Source organism: Pongo abelii, chromosome 6 (genome assembly GCF_028885655.2).
Source record: "Pongo abelii isolate AG06213 chromosome 6, NHGRI_mPonAbe1-v2.0_pri, whole genome shotgun sequence".
NCBI classification, from domain to species: domain Eukaryota; kingdom Metazoa; phylum Chordata; class Mammalia; order Primates; family Hominidae; genus Pongo; species Pongo abelii.
This window is the reverse complement of record NC_071991.2, coordinates 9,730,584-9,744,822: the sequence shown is the minus strand read 5'-3', so window position 1 is coordinate 9,744,822 and position 14,239 is coordinate 9,730,584. Positions and strand designations below refer to the sequence as shown.

Below are 14,239 nucleotides of genomic sequence, written 5' to 3'. Positions count from 1 at the left end.
AGGATCATAGTGTCCTCTGGTGGCAATAATACGCAACTGCAACTGAGTTGCCTGTGTAGAAAAATCTTTCCTGAATCCTGAAAGCTGCATTCTGTTCTATTAGCTTAAGAAGGAAATCTGACACTGATCCGCACAGTGTGTTTTACGATCCTGCACATAAAGATTAGGTGCTCAAGGATGCAGAGGAGCCCACTGCTCCCAGAGCAGGTGCCTGAGCCTAGGAGGCATCTGACCGGAGTCTCTGTCGCACAAGCTGGAGTGTAGTGGTGCGATCTCGGCTCACTGCAACCTCTGCCTCCAGGGTTCAAGCGATCCTCCTGTCTCAGCCTCCCAAGTAGTTGGGATTATAGGCACACACCATGCATGTCTGTAATTTTTTGTATTTTTAGTAGAGACGGGGTTTCACCATGTTGGCCAGACTGGTCTCAAACACTTGACCTCAGGTGATCTGCCCGCCTCGACCCCCAGAGGGCTGGTATTACAGCGTGAGCCACCGTGCCTGGCCGAATGACAGGATTTCAAGCCTGAACTCGAGAGGCAGCCCAGACTGGGGATCTACACTGGGAAGTCATCCGCAAGGACGTGGTGGCTGGAGCTATAGACAAAGGGAAAGTTATCCAGGGAGAGTGAGGGTGTGGAATGGGGAGAGAGAGGGCCTGCAACACAGTCCTAAGGAACACTAGCATTTTTTTTTTTTTTTTTTTGAGACGGAGTCACCCAGGCTGGAGTGCAGCGGCACGATCTCGGCTCTTTGCAACCTCCACCTCCCAGGTTCAAGCAATTCTCATGCCTCAGCCTTTCAAGTAGCTGGGATTACAGATGCCCACCACCATGCCCAGAATTTTTGTAGTTTTAGTAGACACGGGGTTTCACCATGTTGGCCAGGCTGGTCTTGAACTCCTGACCTCAAGTGATCCACCTGCTTAGGCCTCCCAAAATGCTGGGATTACAGGCATGAGCCACCATGTCTGGCCCAGTTATCGCTGAGAAAGCAGTTTCTCCAAAGTTTTCAATTTGACATAATCAATATAACCATCCTGCGTATTAGGGGATGGCTGGTCCTTCACTCCTTCAGCTCCTTTGGTTAACCGGTACCTTGACTTGGCCATATCCACAGGTGGGGGAGGTCAGGAGATGTCACCCCTAGTCACTGGGGCTGTGGGGCACATGGTCTCTGAAATGGAACAAGGCTGACCAGGCCGATGGATGGCTCACAGGGTCTGCTGGAGGTTCCTTTTGATGCTCAGGGCCAGGGCGTGGCTGGAGGAAGAGGCCCCACCCAGGAAGTTCCACAGGGGCTTACACAGTCTTCCCAGACCCAGAAGCACAATCTCCAAAAGAGTGAACAAGAGATGGAACCCACTGACCCCAAACATGGCTTTTAGAAAGATGATCTTCTCCGAGGGGCGGGAAAAGGTGCAGGTTAATCTATACGGGCAAGGCTCTTGGCAACATGCAAAGGAGCTGGGCATCTGGAACCCATACAGGTGGTACTGCAACCCCGGCGCTGTCCCCTCCGGGACCAGCTGAGCTCCCAGCTGAGCCACATAAGCCCAGAGCAGCCTGAGGCTTCCAGCCCCTGGGGTATCTCTGCTGCTGTCCCCTCCCTGGATCAGGGTGTCCTCTTCCTCCTTCCCCTTTCATGATTCTTCCCAGTGCCAGATCACATGATACAGAGTGAAACCTGTGTAGAGGACGCTGGGTACAGCCACCAAGATGACCTGGAAGACCCAGAAACGCAGCAGGGAGAGGGGTTGGAAGGCATCAAAGCAGGCAGCCTTGCAGCCCGGCTGCTGGGTGTGACACACGAATTCACTCTGCTCATCGCCATAGACTCCAGGCCCACTGGCAGCCAGCAGCACAAGGCAGAATCCCAGGAGCACGGGAAACAGGAGGCGCCCCACGGGGGTGGAGGAACCTGCCACACGTCCTGTTAGGGAGCTTTAAAAAAAGATTATTACACGTTATTGATTTTTTGTTTTTAAAGACCTCTGTTGCCCAGGCTGGAGTACAATGGTGTGATCATAGCTCACTGCAGCTTCCAACTGTTGGGCTCAAGCAATCGTCCTGCCTCAGCTTCCTGAGTAGCTGGGACTACAGGTGCATGACACCAGCTAAGTTTTAATGTTTTTATAGATATGGGGTCTTGCTATGTTTCCCAGTGTGGTCTCAAACTCCTGACTTCAAGCAATCTTCCTACCTCGGCCTCCCAAAGTGCTGGGATTACAGGTGTGAACCATTGCACCAGGTTATGAGTGATTTCTTTTTTTTTTTTTTTTTGAGACAGAGTCTTGCTCTGTCGCCTAGGGTGTAGTGTAATGTCGCGATCTCCGCTCACTGCAACCTCTGCCTCCCGGCTTCAAGTGATTTTCCTGCCTTAGCCTTCTGAGTAGCTGGGATTATAGGCATGTGCCACCACACCTGACTAATTTTTTGTATTTTTACTAGAGATGGGGTTTCACCATGTTGGCCAGGCTGGTCTTGAACTCCTGACCTCAGGTGATCCACCTGCCTTGGCCTCTCAAAGTTTTGGAATTACAGGCGTGAGCCACTGCGCCGGGCCATGTATTGATTTATGACTTTGCCTGTAACTTCTACTTCTCTGCCTCTAAAAACCCTTACCTACAAGCCATTGGGGAATTTAGGTCTTACACTTGAGCTGGCTGATTCTCCTTGCTTGGCACCCTGCAATAAATGCCTCAGTTTCTCTCACTGGAATCCACATGTCAGTGTTTGCAGCACCCGGTGGGCGGACCCAAGTTCGATGAGGTAACAGACGTCCACTGGGTGTGCTGTCATCCCGCGGAGGTTTTCCTCCACAATAAAAGGCAGGAATTGGCTGGGCGCCGTGGTTCACGCCTGTAATCCCAGCACTTTGGGAGGTCAGGAGTTGGAGACCAGACTGGCCAACATGAAGAAACCATGTCTCTACTAAAAATACAAAAAATTAGCTGGGTGTGGTGGCGGGCGCCTGTAATCTCAGCTACACGGGAGGCTGAAGCAGGAGAATCGCTTGAACCCAGGAGCTGGAGGTTGCAGTGAGCCGAGATCGCGCCATTGATCGCGCCATTGCACTCCAGCCTGGGTAACAAGAGTGAAACTCCGTCTCAAAAAAAAAAAAAAAAAAAAAAAAAAAAAAGAAACAGCGAGAGTCGTGCGAGTTGTGCGAGGAAGACCGGATGACCGTTATCTCATGGCCTTTGCATCCAGGCTTTGACCCAAATTCCCAAGGACTGGATCTTAACACTTGGCTGCAACTATTTCCTTGACCAGTAGGGGGCAGGCAAAAGCCATAGCGAATCCGGCCCAGAGCTGATTGGAACCTGCCTGAGAAAAAGACCTCTTATTGTTTAAGCCGGCGGTCCCCAATCTCTTTGGCACCAGGGACCGGCTCCGTAGAAGACAGTTTTTCCACGGACTGGGGAGGAGAATGGTTTTGGGATGATTCCAGTGCATCCCGTTTATTGTGCACTTTAGTTCTATTATTATTACATCGTAATATATAATGAAATAATTCTACAACTCGCCATGGTGTAGAATCAGTGGGACACCTGAGCTTGTTTTCTTGCAACTAGATGGTCCCATTTGGGGTTGATGGGAGACAGTGACAGATCATCAGGCGTTAGATTCTCATAAGGAGCATGCAACCTACATACCTTTCTTGCACAGTTCCCAGTAGGGTTCGTGCTTCTGTGAGAATCTAATGCTGCTGCTGATCTGACAGGAGGTGAGCTCAGGCGGAAATGGGAGCAATGGTCGGGGGGTGGGGGAGCAGCTGTAAATACAGATGAAGCTTCGACCCTGCAGCTCACCTTCTGCTGTGTGGTTCGGCTCCTAACAGGCCACGAACGGGTACGGGGAGTTGGGGACCCCTGCCTTAGATTATCTTGTCTCTCTCTGGTGGACTCTCCTGGGGATAGTTCCCAGGTAGGCTGGAGGAATGATGCACAATGAATCAGGCAAAAGACATCAATCAGGTATATAGCAAGGTATACATACGTTAAGGTCCTCTTCAATTTCTCTGAGCTTTGCTTTTTCAACCTTCTTTCCCAGTAGAATTCACTGTCCCAGCCAAGGGGTTCTTCTTCGTCGTCAGAAATATTTAGTGCTTTCTATTGCCTTTGCTTACGTATTTATTGATTCATCCAGAAATTATGTATTAATTACCTATTGTATTAATATATGTATTTATTTATTTTTTTGAGACAGGGTCTTGCTCTGTTGCTCAGGCTGGAGTGCAATAGTACAGTCATAGCTCACAGCAGCCTTGACCTCCTACGCTCAAGTGATCTTCCTGCCTCTGCCTCCCAAGTAGCTGGGACTACAAGTGTGTGCCACCATGCCCAGATAATTTTTTATTTTTTTAAATGTAGAGACGGGGTCTTGCTATGTTGCCCAGACTGATCTGGGACTCCTGACTCAAGCAATCCTCCCACTTTGGCATCCCAAAGAGCTGAGATTACAGGCATGAGCCACCGTGCCCGGACCTATTGTATATTTGATTCTCTGGTAGGCACTGGAGACTCAAAAGAACAAGGAATGTAAAATCCCATTCTGCATGGAAATCTTTTGACCTTGACTTGGCAAGCTGTCTTAGGCCTCCATATCTCTCTGAAATCCGAATTGCCCCAGGAAGTTTTCCCTGAGTATCTCAGTAGCCCTGTGTCCCTCTCCTCCTGCCCCACACCTGCCCAGGACTTGAATCCTGCAGCTTCTCTCTCCTCCTTTATCATCATCCATGTCTCCTGTTACAGATGAGGTCACATATCCTATTCCAATTTTCCTTAGCCCTGGTCTGATCATGTGGATTTTGGTTTCTTCGTTGATCTTAAATGTAACTTTCACCTTTTATTTGCTCCAAGTGTCCTCATATTCACATATCACATGCTATATTTTTTCCTCTTGATTATTTGCATTTTCTTTTTTTGAGACAGAGTCTTGCACTGTCGCCCAGGCTGGAGTGCAGTGGCGAGATCTCAGCTCACTGCAACCTCTGCCTCCTGGGTTCACGTGATTCTCCTGCCTCAGCCTCCCCCGTAGCTGGGATTACAGGCACACATCACCAAACCTGGCTATTCTCCTGCCTCAGCCTCCCAAGTAGCTGAAATTATAGGCACACGCCACCACACCTGGCTAATTTTTTGTGTTTTCAGTAAAGACGGGGTTTCACTATGTTGGCCAGGGTGGTCTCGATCCCTGACCTCGTGATCCGCCCGCCTGGGCCTCCCAAAGTGCTGGGATTACGGGCGTGAGCCACCGCGCCTGGCGACTATTTGCATTTTCTTTCCTGAACTTGGCTACTGTTCATATAGGATGTTTTTGCCCTGAAAGGGAGAAAGGTGGATTTCATGTAGACTTAAAAAAAAAAAAAAAGTAATTTCTCAGCTTTGATTTTCAAATTGGAGTCGAAGTATTAAAACAAAAAATTGTAGCCTTCAAATTTAGGCTTTCATGAAAGATAAGATGATTAACTCAGAATTCTGAAGGCTGGGAATGATTCTTCTATGGAACCCAGCTTGGAGGATGGATTTTGGAATAATCCAGAGTGGGAGGCTGAGTATAGGATGTAAAGAAAGTTCTTGTTGCTAGATGCAGTGGCTCACGCCTGTAATGCCAGCACTTTGGGAGGCCGAGGCAGGCAGATTACCTGAGGTCAGGAGTTCGAGACGAGCCTGGCCAACATGGTGAAACCCTGTCTCTACTAAAAATAGAAAAATTAGCCGGGTGTAGTGGCTGATACCTGTAATCCCAGCTACTTGGGAGACTGAGGCAGGAGAATCGCTGGAAACCAGGAGGCGGAGTTTGCAGTAAGCTGAGATTGCAACACTGCAATCCAGCCTGGGCAACAGGGCAAGACTCCATCTCAAAAAAAAAAGAAAGGAAAAAAGGAAAGTTCTTGTCCCACAGGAAGGAAAAGCACAGACACAGGCAGGTGAGACTTCATGAGAAGGTCAAGGTGAGAGCTCTGCTGTGTGTTTGGGGTTCATACCTGTGCATGGCAGTTGGTGACTCATTTGAGGAAACTCACTCTCAGGGACTCAGAGGGAGTCTGATAACCTCAGGGCCAATTCCTGCTTCATTGAGCTGTACCCTGGAGAGCTGAGAGCTCTCAAATAAGCTTTGGCTGGTGGGCCAAGGCCAACGTGGTGTGGAGATGTGGAGCAGCTGGAGTGGAGGGCTGGGTCTCCCAGGGAGCCAAGAAGTGTGGGGAAACTGAGGCACAGAAGAGGCTTGGGTTTGTGTGAAAGAGCTTGCAGGGTTCTAGCACCTCACAGCCAGAGTGGCCATGGCCACGCCTGTGGATGTCAGCAGGGGACACCTGAACAATCCCTAAGGGACAGCAGATCCGGGCCATGCTTGGAATTGCCCAAGTTAGGGTGCCCAGGAACCATGGCCTCCAAGGGAAACCAAGAGTTTCAGATGAATTCAGTGATTGGGAGCAAGACCAATGAGAAAATCACGTCACATTTCTATAGCATTTTACAGTTAATACTGTTCTCTGTCGTGCTTGACAAAGAGAGATGATTATTTATTAGTTTCCACAGATTAGACAATGGCGGGGGGTGGTTCGAGGTGAGATGATTTTTGGGTCCGAGTCAGCTCAGGGCAGGCATCCCAGTCTTCAGTCTCCAAATCCACCTCCTGTCTGTCCCCCGACACTGCTCCTTGGGCCTTGAGGATCCATTGACGGTGATTTCGGTGGTTCGGCTCCCATGTCAGGCAGGAAGGGCAGCTACTGGGGCTGAGATCCCACATTGCCTCCCGCCCTTGCTTCCTACCTGGCCTCCCAGGGCACCACCAGGGGCTGGGCCAGGCTGCTGTGCTGCACGTGGCAGGAGTAGGGGGCTGTGTCCTGCGGGGGCACGTGCACCAACAACCAGGTCAGGTAAGTACCGTTTCCACCGTGAAGAACATCTCCCCGTAACTCAGGCTCCTGCACCTCGCTGGCCCGAGTCCAGTGCACATCAATTTTCCCTGGGTAGAAGTCGTAGGCCAGGCACTTGAGTGTCCTGTTTTCTCCTGGGGCCTGGTGGCTGGTGACCACTACAGAGGGAAGATCTGTGGAGGGATAGAGTGTGACACTGCAGGCTTGAGGTCGACTTCTCCCGGCCCAGGTCTCTTCCCACCCCCACCCCTGGATGTCAGCAATCAGCAGAGCTCTAAGCTCTGGACCTGACACCCCCCCCCCCTCCGCCCCCTGCCCTGGGACACTTTCCAGAAGATCAGGAAAGGCTGAGGCTTTCCCTGATCCTTCTCTGTTGGATCATGGAATGTCCTGGCTCCCCTCTCGCCCATTCCCCACCCCACCCGTGTATTGACTCTGATAAGTTGTGAATGCTCCGTGCACTTTCCCATGTTTTCCCACATTTGAGTGGGCTTTGGAGTTCTCCTCTCCCCTAATCTCAGTCCAGCTGCTTGGTTCAGCCCATGCCTCTATCCAGCAACCACTTCCCTGCAGCACTGCACAATCCTAAGTCTCACTACGTCTGCAATCCAAGTCTCAGCTTGTAGCCACCGATTCCACTCACACTGGCTCGCTCTTGTCCTTCTGGGGCTGACATTTTACACACCTCCCTTCTCTCCACCACCCAGATGGGAGGCATCATTGTAGAGAGAGAAACAACGATGGGATTTGGAATCTGAAATCTGGAATTCAAGTCCTAGCTCTGCCTCTTTTTTTTTTTTTTTTTTTTTTTTTTTTGAGATTGAGTCTGGCGCTATTGCCCAGGCTAGAGTGCAGTGGTGTGATCTTGGCTCATTGCAATCTCGTCCTCCTGGGTTCAAGCGATTCTCATGCCTCAGCCTCCCGAGTAGCTGGGATTACAGGCACCTGCCACCATGCCAGGCTAATTTCTGTATTTTTGGTATAGACGGGGTTTCATCATGTTGGCCAGGCTGGTCTCGAACTCCTAACCTCAAGTGATCTGCCCGCCTTGGACTCCCAAAGTGTTGGGATTACAGGCACGAGCCAGCACGCCTGGCCCCAGCTCTGCCTCTTACACACAGTGTTACCCTCACCTCTCTCACCTCCAGCTCCTCATCTCTCAATGGTTGATATTTAGGGAAGCCTACCAGTGAATCGGTGGCTTTCCTGGCCCTTTCTGCCTGAAATTTTGATATCCTCCTGGGAAAGGAATGAATCCTATAAGTTGAAAACTGGGGGTCTATGTGACTTACATGGATGGAGGAGATTGGCCTAAGATGCTCTCTGAGCTCCCAGCCTCAGATCACCTTGGTTTTTCCCAGCTTAGCACTGGAGAGCAGGAAGCAGTGAGTACCTTGCCGGTCCAGGATATTTTTGCTGTATTTCAGGTATTTCTGCAGAGTTGCAGGGCACTCCTCCTCCAGGTAAGCCTTGGCCCGCTGCACGTAGACTGGTTCTGCCTCCCACTTCTGCTTGGTGTTCTGGGCTTCCGGGACCAAGGGGACCCAGGCTGGGATTTCTTTGTTGAATTCAATGTAGTCCTTTCCATCATAGGCATTCTTCCAGAATGCTCCAGTGCTTCTGTTATTCTGGATCTCACAACCAAACCTTTCCTGCAAGGCGTGAGACCCTGAAACCTCCCCCGACCCCACAGCGAGCCAGTCAGCCTAGTGCCAACTGAATAACTCTTAGTCCTGCACTCTTCACAACTCAATAGGAAGAAAGGCTTTTGCAATCTAAGCATGCAGTTCCGTAATCATGGCATATGATTTTATCTGGGCGTACAGTTGACACAGAGTGGCAAAGACTATATGGATTGGCATTTTGGGCCAATTTGAGATGAAATATGCATTCCTCCCAGCCAGGGAAGTTAAGAGAGCTACAGGCTGTAGGCAGATTTCTATCCCTTCTGTAGTATCTCTTTTTTATTTGTTTGAACTTAGAGGGAGTGTTTAGGAACCTGTCAAAACCACACCAAAGTACATTTCCGAATTTGATAGAAATTATTTGTGATTCTATATGAGGAAAGGAAGGCTCTCCTTTTCTCTCAGTTCTGGTGGAGTTCATATCATCACCTAAATCAACCTAATCTGTCTGATCATTTCTTTGTTTCTTTTTTTTTTGAGACAGAGTCTTACTCTGTTGCCCAGGCTGGAGTGCAGTGTCATGATCTTGGCTCACTGCAACCTCCGTCTCCCGGGTTCAAGCTATTCTCCTGCCTCAGTCTGCTGAGTAGCTGGAATTCCAGGTACACAACACCACGCGAGACTAATTTTTGTATATTTAGTATAGACAGGGTTTCGCCATGTTGGCCAGGCTGGTCTTGAACTCCTGACCTCAGGTGATCTGACCACCTTGGTGTCCCAAAGTGCTGGGATTACAGGCGCGAGCCACTGCACCTGGCCTGATCACTTCTTTCTTCCTTTCTGGTGTTTGATATCTTTATCCCAAATCTCTCAAAGTCCCAACCTTCTTGCCCATTAGCAACAACTCTCAGAAATGGACCTCATAGGGCAGGGGACACAGCCTCTTCATTCTGATAATAAAAGCAGGTGTTTACCCAGCACTGGTTGGTGCTGTTGACATAGTCTCTGACAGCTCTCAAGCTCTCCAGGCTCAAGTCCCAGGTGTCTCCCCGCCCCAACCTGGTGTGTTGCGTGAACTGGAGCCAGTCACCTCCTTGTGCCTCTATTTCCTCACCCCTGAAACAGCAATGCCAAGAGCATGGTTTCAGGGGGTTATTCTGAGCATTAAATAGGCTCATAAATGGGCCTGGCACAAAGTAAGTCCTCAGTAAATGTCAGCTACCCTTATTTCCTAATACCCTGTGTTCATCTCTTCATCCTCCTTCCTTGTAATTATCCACTTTGCCATTTCTATTCTTGTCCATCAAAGCTTCTCCCAGTGCCTTTCCTGATCACCTGTGCCCCCTCCTCTCCAATTGCTGACACGCAGCCTGGGCCATTTTCCTTACCAAGACCTCCCATCCCTCATCCTTCAAACATCTGCTTATCTCTTGCCTCTTTTCGGAAACCTTCAGATCCCATGTAGCAGCTTGGGCAGTTTTGCACTTAGAAACCCATCTTTTGACACCCACTCCATGATAATTTAACACCAACAGTTCACCAGACCTGGGGTTGGCTGCCTTGGGGCCAGCAGTGTGGTTTAGGAGAAAGAGTGCTGGGCCGGGGGCACAGGGACCGTCTCTGCGCGGGCTCTGCCACCAGCTCCTCCGACCATAGTGCAGGTGGCTCTTCCTGGGTCTGCATCTTATGGTGAGGAGGAACTTTAGGGCTGCAGGGAACTCTAACAGCCCGTGGTTTTGAATCCAGCACTTCCTGAGCCCCCAGCATGGGCTATGGTGTGTGGCAGGTGCTTCTCTCTGTTGATTCCACAAATTTCAATTGAGCCAATATTGGCTGCACCCTGTCCTACACGATGGAGCTGAAAGGGAGATGAAGACAGACTGTGACATCCTTCATAGAACAGACATAGTTAAATATTACAAACTTGTTTGGAGGTAGGTCTCAGTGCTCCAATGTTTGCAGATTTCGACCAGATATTTTGGGAATGTTTCACTGTCAACAGGTAGGACTGGCAGAGCCACCAGGTGAGCCCAGGTCTGAGTGACTTTGAGAGTGGCTCACTCTCCAGGCACCCTCCCTGGACAGGGGTGAGTCTGATGCCTTCTCACTGGGGAATCAGCCTCCAATGGGTGGGTGTGGAGGTGAGAGGTCAGAAGTGCCTGGATAGGAAGTGACTCTGCCATCACTTCCTGTGTGAACTGAGGCCTGGGATGAGGATGGGGCAATCGATGGGGAAGGGGACAGCACTGTGCTGTGGGGTGGGTGGGATGCGGACATGTCTGTGTTTCTGCTGTGTCTCCTGTTCCTCCCCTGGGATTGGGACTATTTCCATCCTGCTGACCCCTTGCCACTCACACTTGGGGGGCTGCCTCTTGGGTTAGACCTTCCACCCCCGCGGTCTGTTGTTCACTGACCGTTACTGTCGTTGTAATACTCCATGATGTTGTTCAGGGTCTCTATAAAGATGTCCTCCCTGGCCCTCTGAACTTGGCTCTGCTTCTCTCAGTCCTCTACTCCTTCCACGTGTCTCCATAGTCCCAGGGGCTCAGCCTTCCTGTCTTCACTGTTGTAGTAGAAGAAGGCACGGTCATTGAGGAAGACAGTGCCCTGCAGCCTGTGGGTGCCTTTGCCAGGCCTGGACAGCCCAGTGTAGAGATAGGTCAGAGAGTAATGACCTGCAAAAGAAAAGACTCTGAGGGCTGGGGTCCATGCAAGGGTGTCCCACTGTGGGGCTGCAGAGGGCCAGGAGGGGGGCCTGGCCACTGGCCTCTTCCTCCCCAGCTCTCTCCTCTGCCATCAGCTTCACACCATCGGAGCCTCACTCAAGGAAACAGGCTCTACTTTCATGCTGGGGATGATATTTCAGAGACCATTGTGTGTCTTCACTACAGAGTTTAATCTGCTCGGCACAGAGGAAGATAACATTTCTCAGCCTCCTTATAGATAGATTGGAACAATGTGACTGAGTTTTGTCAAACAAGAATGTGAGTGGAAGCGACTGATGTCTTTCTTCTGGTCCAAGGCCCTACCACCTGGCTTGCCCCTACGGTCTCTTTTCCTTTTCGTTGACTATGGAAGCCACAGGATGAAACAGAAGAGTCCCAAGATGCAAACAGCCCAGATCCCTGAGTCACCCTGTGGGGGAGAGGAACCTTGCCCAATCTGCATTGAACTTGACATGAGAAATAAACATTTCTAGTCTAACCAGACAAATACATATAGTTAGAAAGTGTAGGAAGATGAATTTACTAGAAAACTCAAGAAGTGACCCAGAATGGATCAGCATAGGGTAAGGCTAGGATACCTCTCAGAATTCCTGGCATTGTACCTTGCAGTTGGTACAAGATGGAAGCTGAGAGAGTGGGACATTTCCACAATTAGTTCCATAGTTAATTTAGAATATAATTTACATGAGTGTTAGCAATATTGGAAGTCATATGACAGATTTCTAATTTAAGTACTGAAGCCATTCTTGCTCATGAGTTTCTGAATGAGACTGGCCTTTAAATCAGACCTTGAGTAAAACAGATTACCCTCTATAGTGTGGGTGAGTCTCATCTAACCAGTGGAAGGCATCAAAAGAAAAGGCTGACGTCCCCCAGAGAAGAAAGAATTCTGCCTCCAGACTACCCTTGGACTCAGGACCTCAACACCAACTCTTTCCTTGGCCTCCAGCCTGCTGGCTTGCTTTGCTGATTTAGGACTTTTAGCCCTCAGAATTGTGTGAGCCACAAGAAATATTAAATAAAACTGCTCCCTTTCTCTGTTTTCTATATGCATACACGTGTATATGTATACTATACATATACACATATATTTGTATTACATATGTGTTTGTATTATAAATATACACATATATGGATATACTATACATATACACACATATTCATGTATATGAATATACATTGTATATTCATATATACGTATGTGCGTGTTTATACAATGTATATTAGTTTTACTTCTCTGGAGAACCCCGAATAATTCAGATTTGGGTGCAGAATGGGATTAATATTATAAATGTGATTATTATAAAACTAACATGAAACACCTATTCTGACAATCTGTAAATGTCATGAATTTTAAACTCACACAACTGAGAAGCCATTCACTTTCGTGTATTCATCCTGCACATTCTCATGCCACAAACAGCCTCCTTCCCCTATCTTAGAAGTGACTCTTGATCCCTCCAAGCTCCCACTGTCTTCTCTTCGGGCCACTCGCCTTCCAGACCCACTGCAGCTGTGTCTGAGTGTGGGGTGAGGGCACGGGTTTCCTTCTAGCACCATCCCTCCAGCCGACCTGCCTTCCCACTTTCCCTTTGGGGCCGCTCTCTCTTTCCCTCAGCATTAGGCAGGTGTACCCAGCCATTGGAAGGAGGGAAGGAACAGGAGCAGAAGCAGCTCCAGGCATGTGGTTCCTGCTCTGTCCTGGCTGTCTACCCCAAGCAGGTCGCTTGGTCTTTGGAGTCTTTGTTTTCACTGTAAACTAAGGGTTTTAGATTCAGATTCCTGAAGGGCTTATTTCGGGTGAGGGCAGAGGCTCCCTGAATGCTCCTGGAAGTGTGTGAGCTGAGGGAGTTGACAGCCTTGGGCACCCGTTCCTGCCATATGCCAGGGAATCCCAGCTGCATCCAGCCCTTCTCCCAGCCACATGTCCTGTTCCGCACCTCCTTCCAGTCCTCTCCAACACCCATCCCTTGCTTTCCCTACTCACCATCTTGGGTCTCCTGGGGGACAGCAGGACCCAGAAGCAGCAGCAGAGACAGCAGGACAGACACCATTCTTACCATTGTGTCTGCTTGGAGGGTTCTGGGCAGGAGGCACAGATATTATCCTGGGTCCTGGGGCCCTGCCCAGGGGAGGTGAATGTACAGGCCAATGGGAGTGCCAGGACCGACTCCTCCCCTGATGGTAAGAAAGAAGTATGCACAAGCCAGGCTGGGCAGAGACTGTGATCAGTGAGTCTACACACAGGTTATACAAATTCAGAGCTGAGACGGTTGATCTCTGGACTGAGGATTTGTGTGTGCTTGGGGCAGAAGGATGCCAGTGTGTGGGAGGTGTGTGTGATGGGTGGCAGGTGCCTGGGATGTGTCGCCCTTCCAGTCTATTATGACACCCTCTGGGGTCACTTGGGTGTTGTCAGACCACACTTCATCCCTGCCTTCTGGAAAAACTCTCAACATGTCCAGGACGTGGATCTGGGTAGACCCCAGCTGGGGTGGGACCCTCACTCTCCCACATCCGATCCTGCCAGAGCTGTCTGGAGGACATTCACACTCCCATCTCTCCCTCCTTCCTTTCTGTGCCTGTGGAATCTCAGCCTTCCATGATGGGAGCAGAAATAGCCGCATCCTCCTTTTGCAGCCTCCTTGTCAATAGAATGAGCAAGTGTGCACGGGGTTTATGCTCAGCAGGTCGAAGCTACTGCCTTGGATATCGGGTCGAGTATTAGGGAAACAAAGAGGGGGCACAGTGGACAATGTTTTCTGGTGGTCTTGGCAGGGGCTGCAACTGCCAGCTTCCGGGGGCATTGAGGCTGCAGTAGCTGCGGCAGCGTCTGAGTTCCAGTCCCCTGGGATGTTGTAGATCCCGTGCTGTGGCCTCTGCTGCCCCCTGCTGGCAGCTTCTGTGTATTTACCGGGCGGGTTGCTGGTGTGATTTGGACTGTTCCGCTCCTCTGGAATTCTGAGCCTGGGTTCTCTCCATCCTTTCTGTGGATTCTGAGA

General features: G+C 50.0%; 2 pseudogenes; both read right to left on the bottom strand.

Annotated features, from left to right (window-relative positions):
• Positions 1-1,211: 1,211 nt before the first annotated feature.
• Positions 1,212-6,355, bottom strand: LOC100439844 (gap junction gamma-3 protein-like; annotated as a pseudogene).
• Positions 6,356-6,482: 127 nt separating this feature from the next.
• On the bottom strand, positions 6,483-13,594 carry LOC100439102 (zinc-alpha-2-glycoprotein-like; annotated as a pseudogene).
• Between the last annotated feature and the right edge of the window lie 645 nt (positions 13,595-14,239).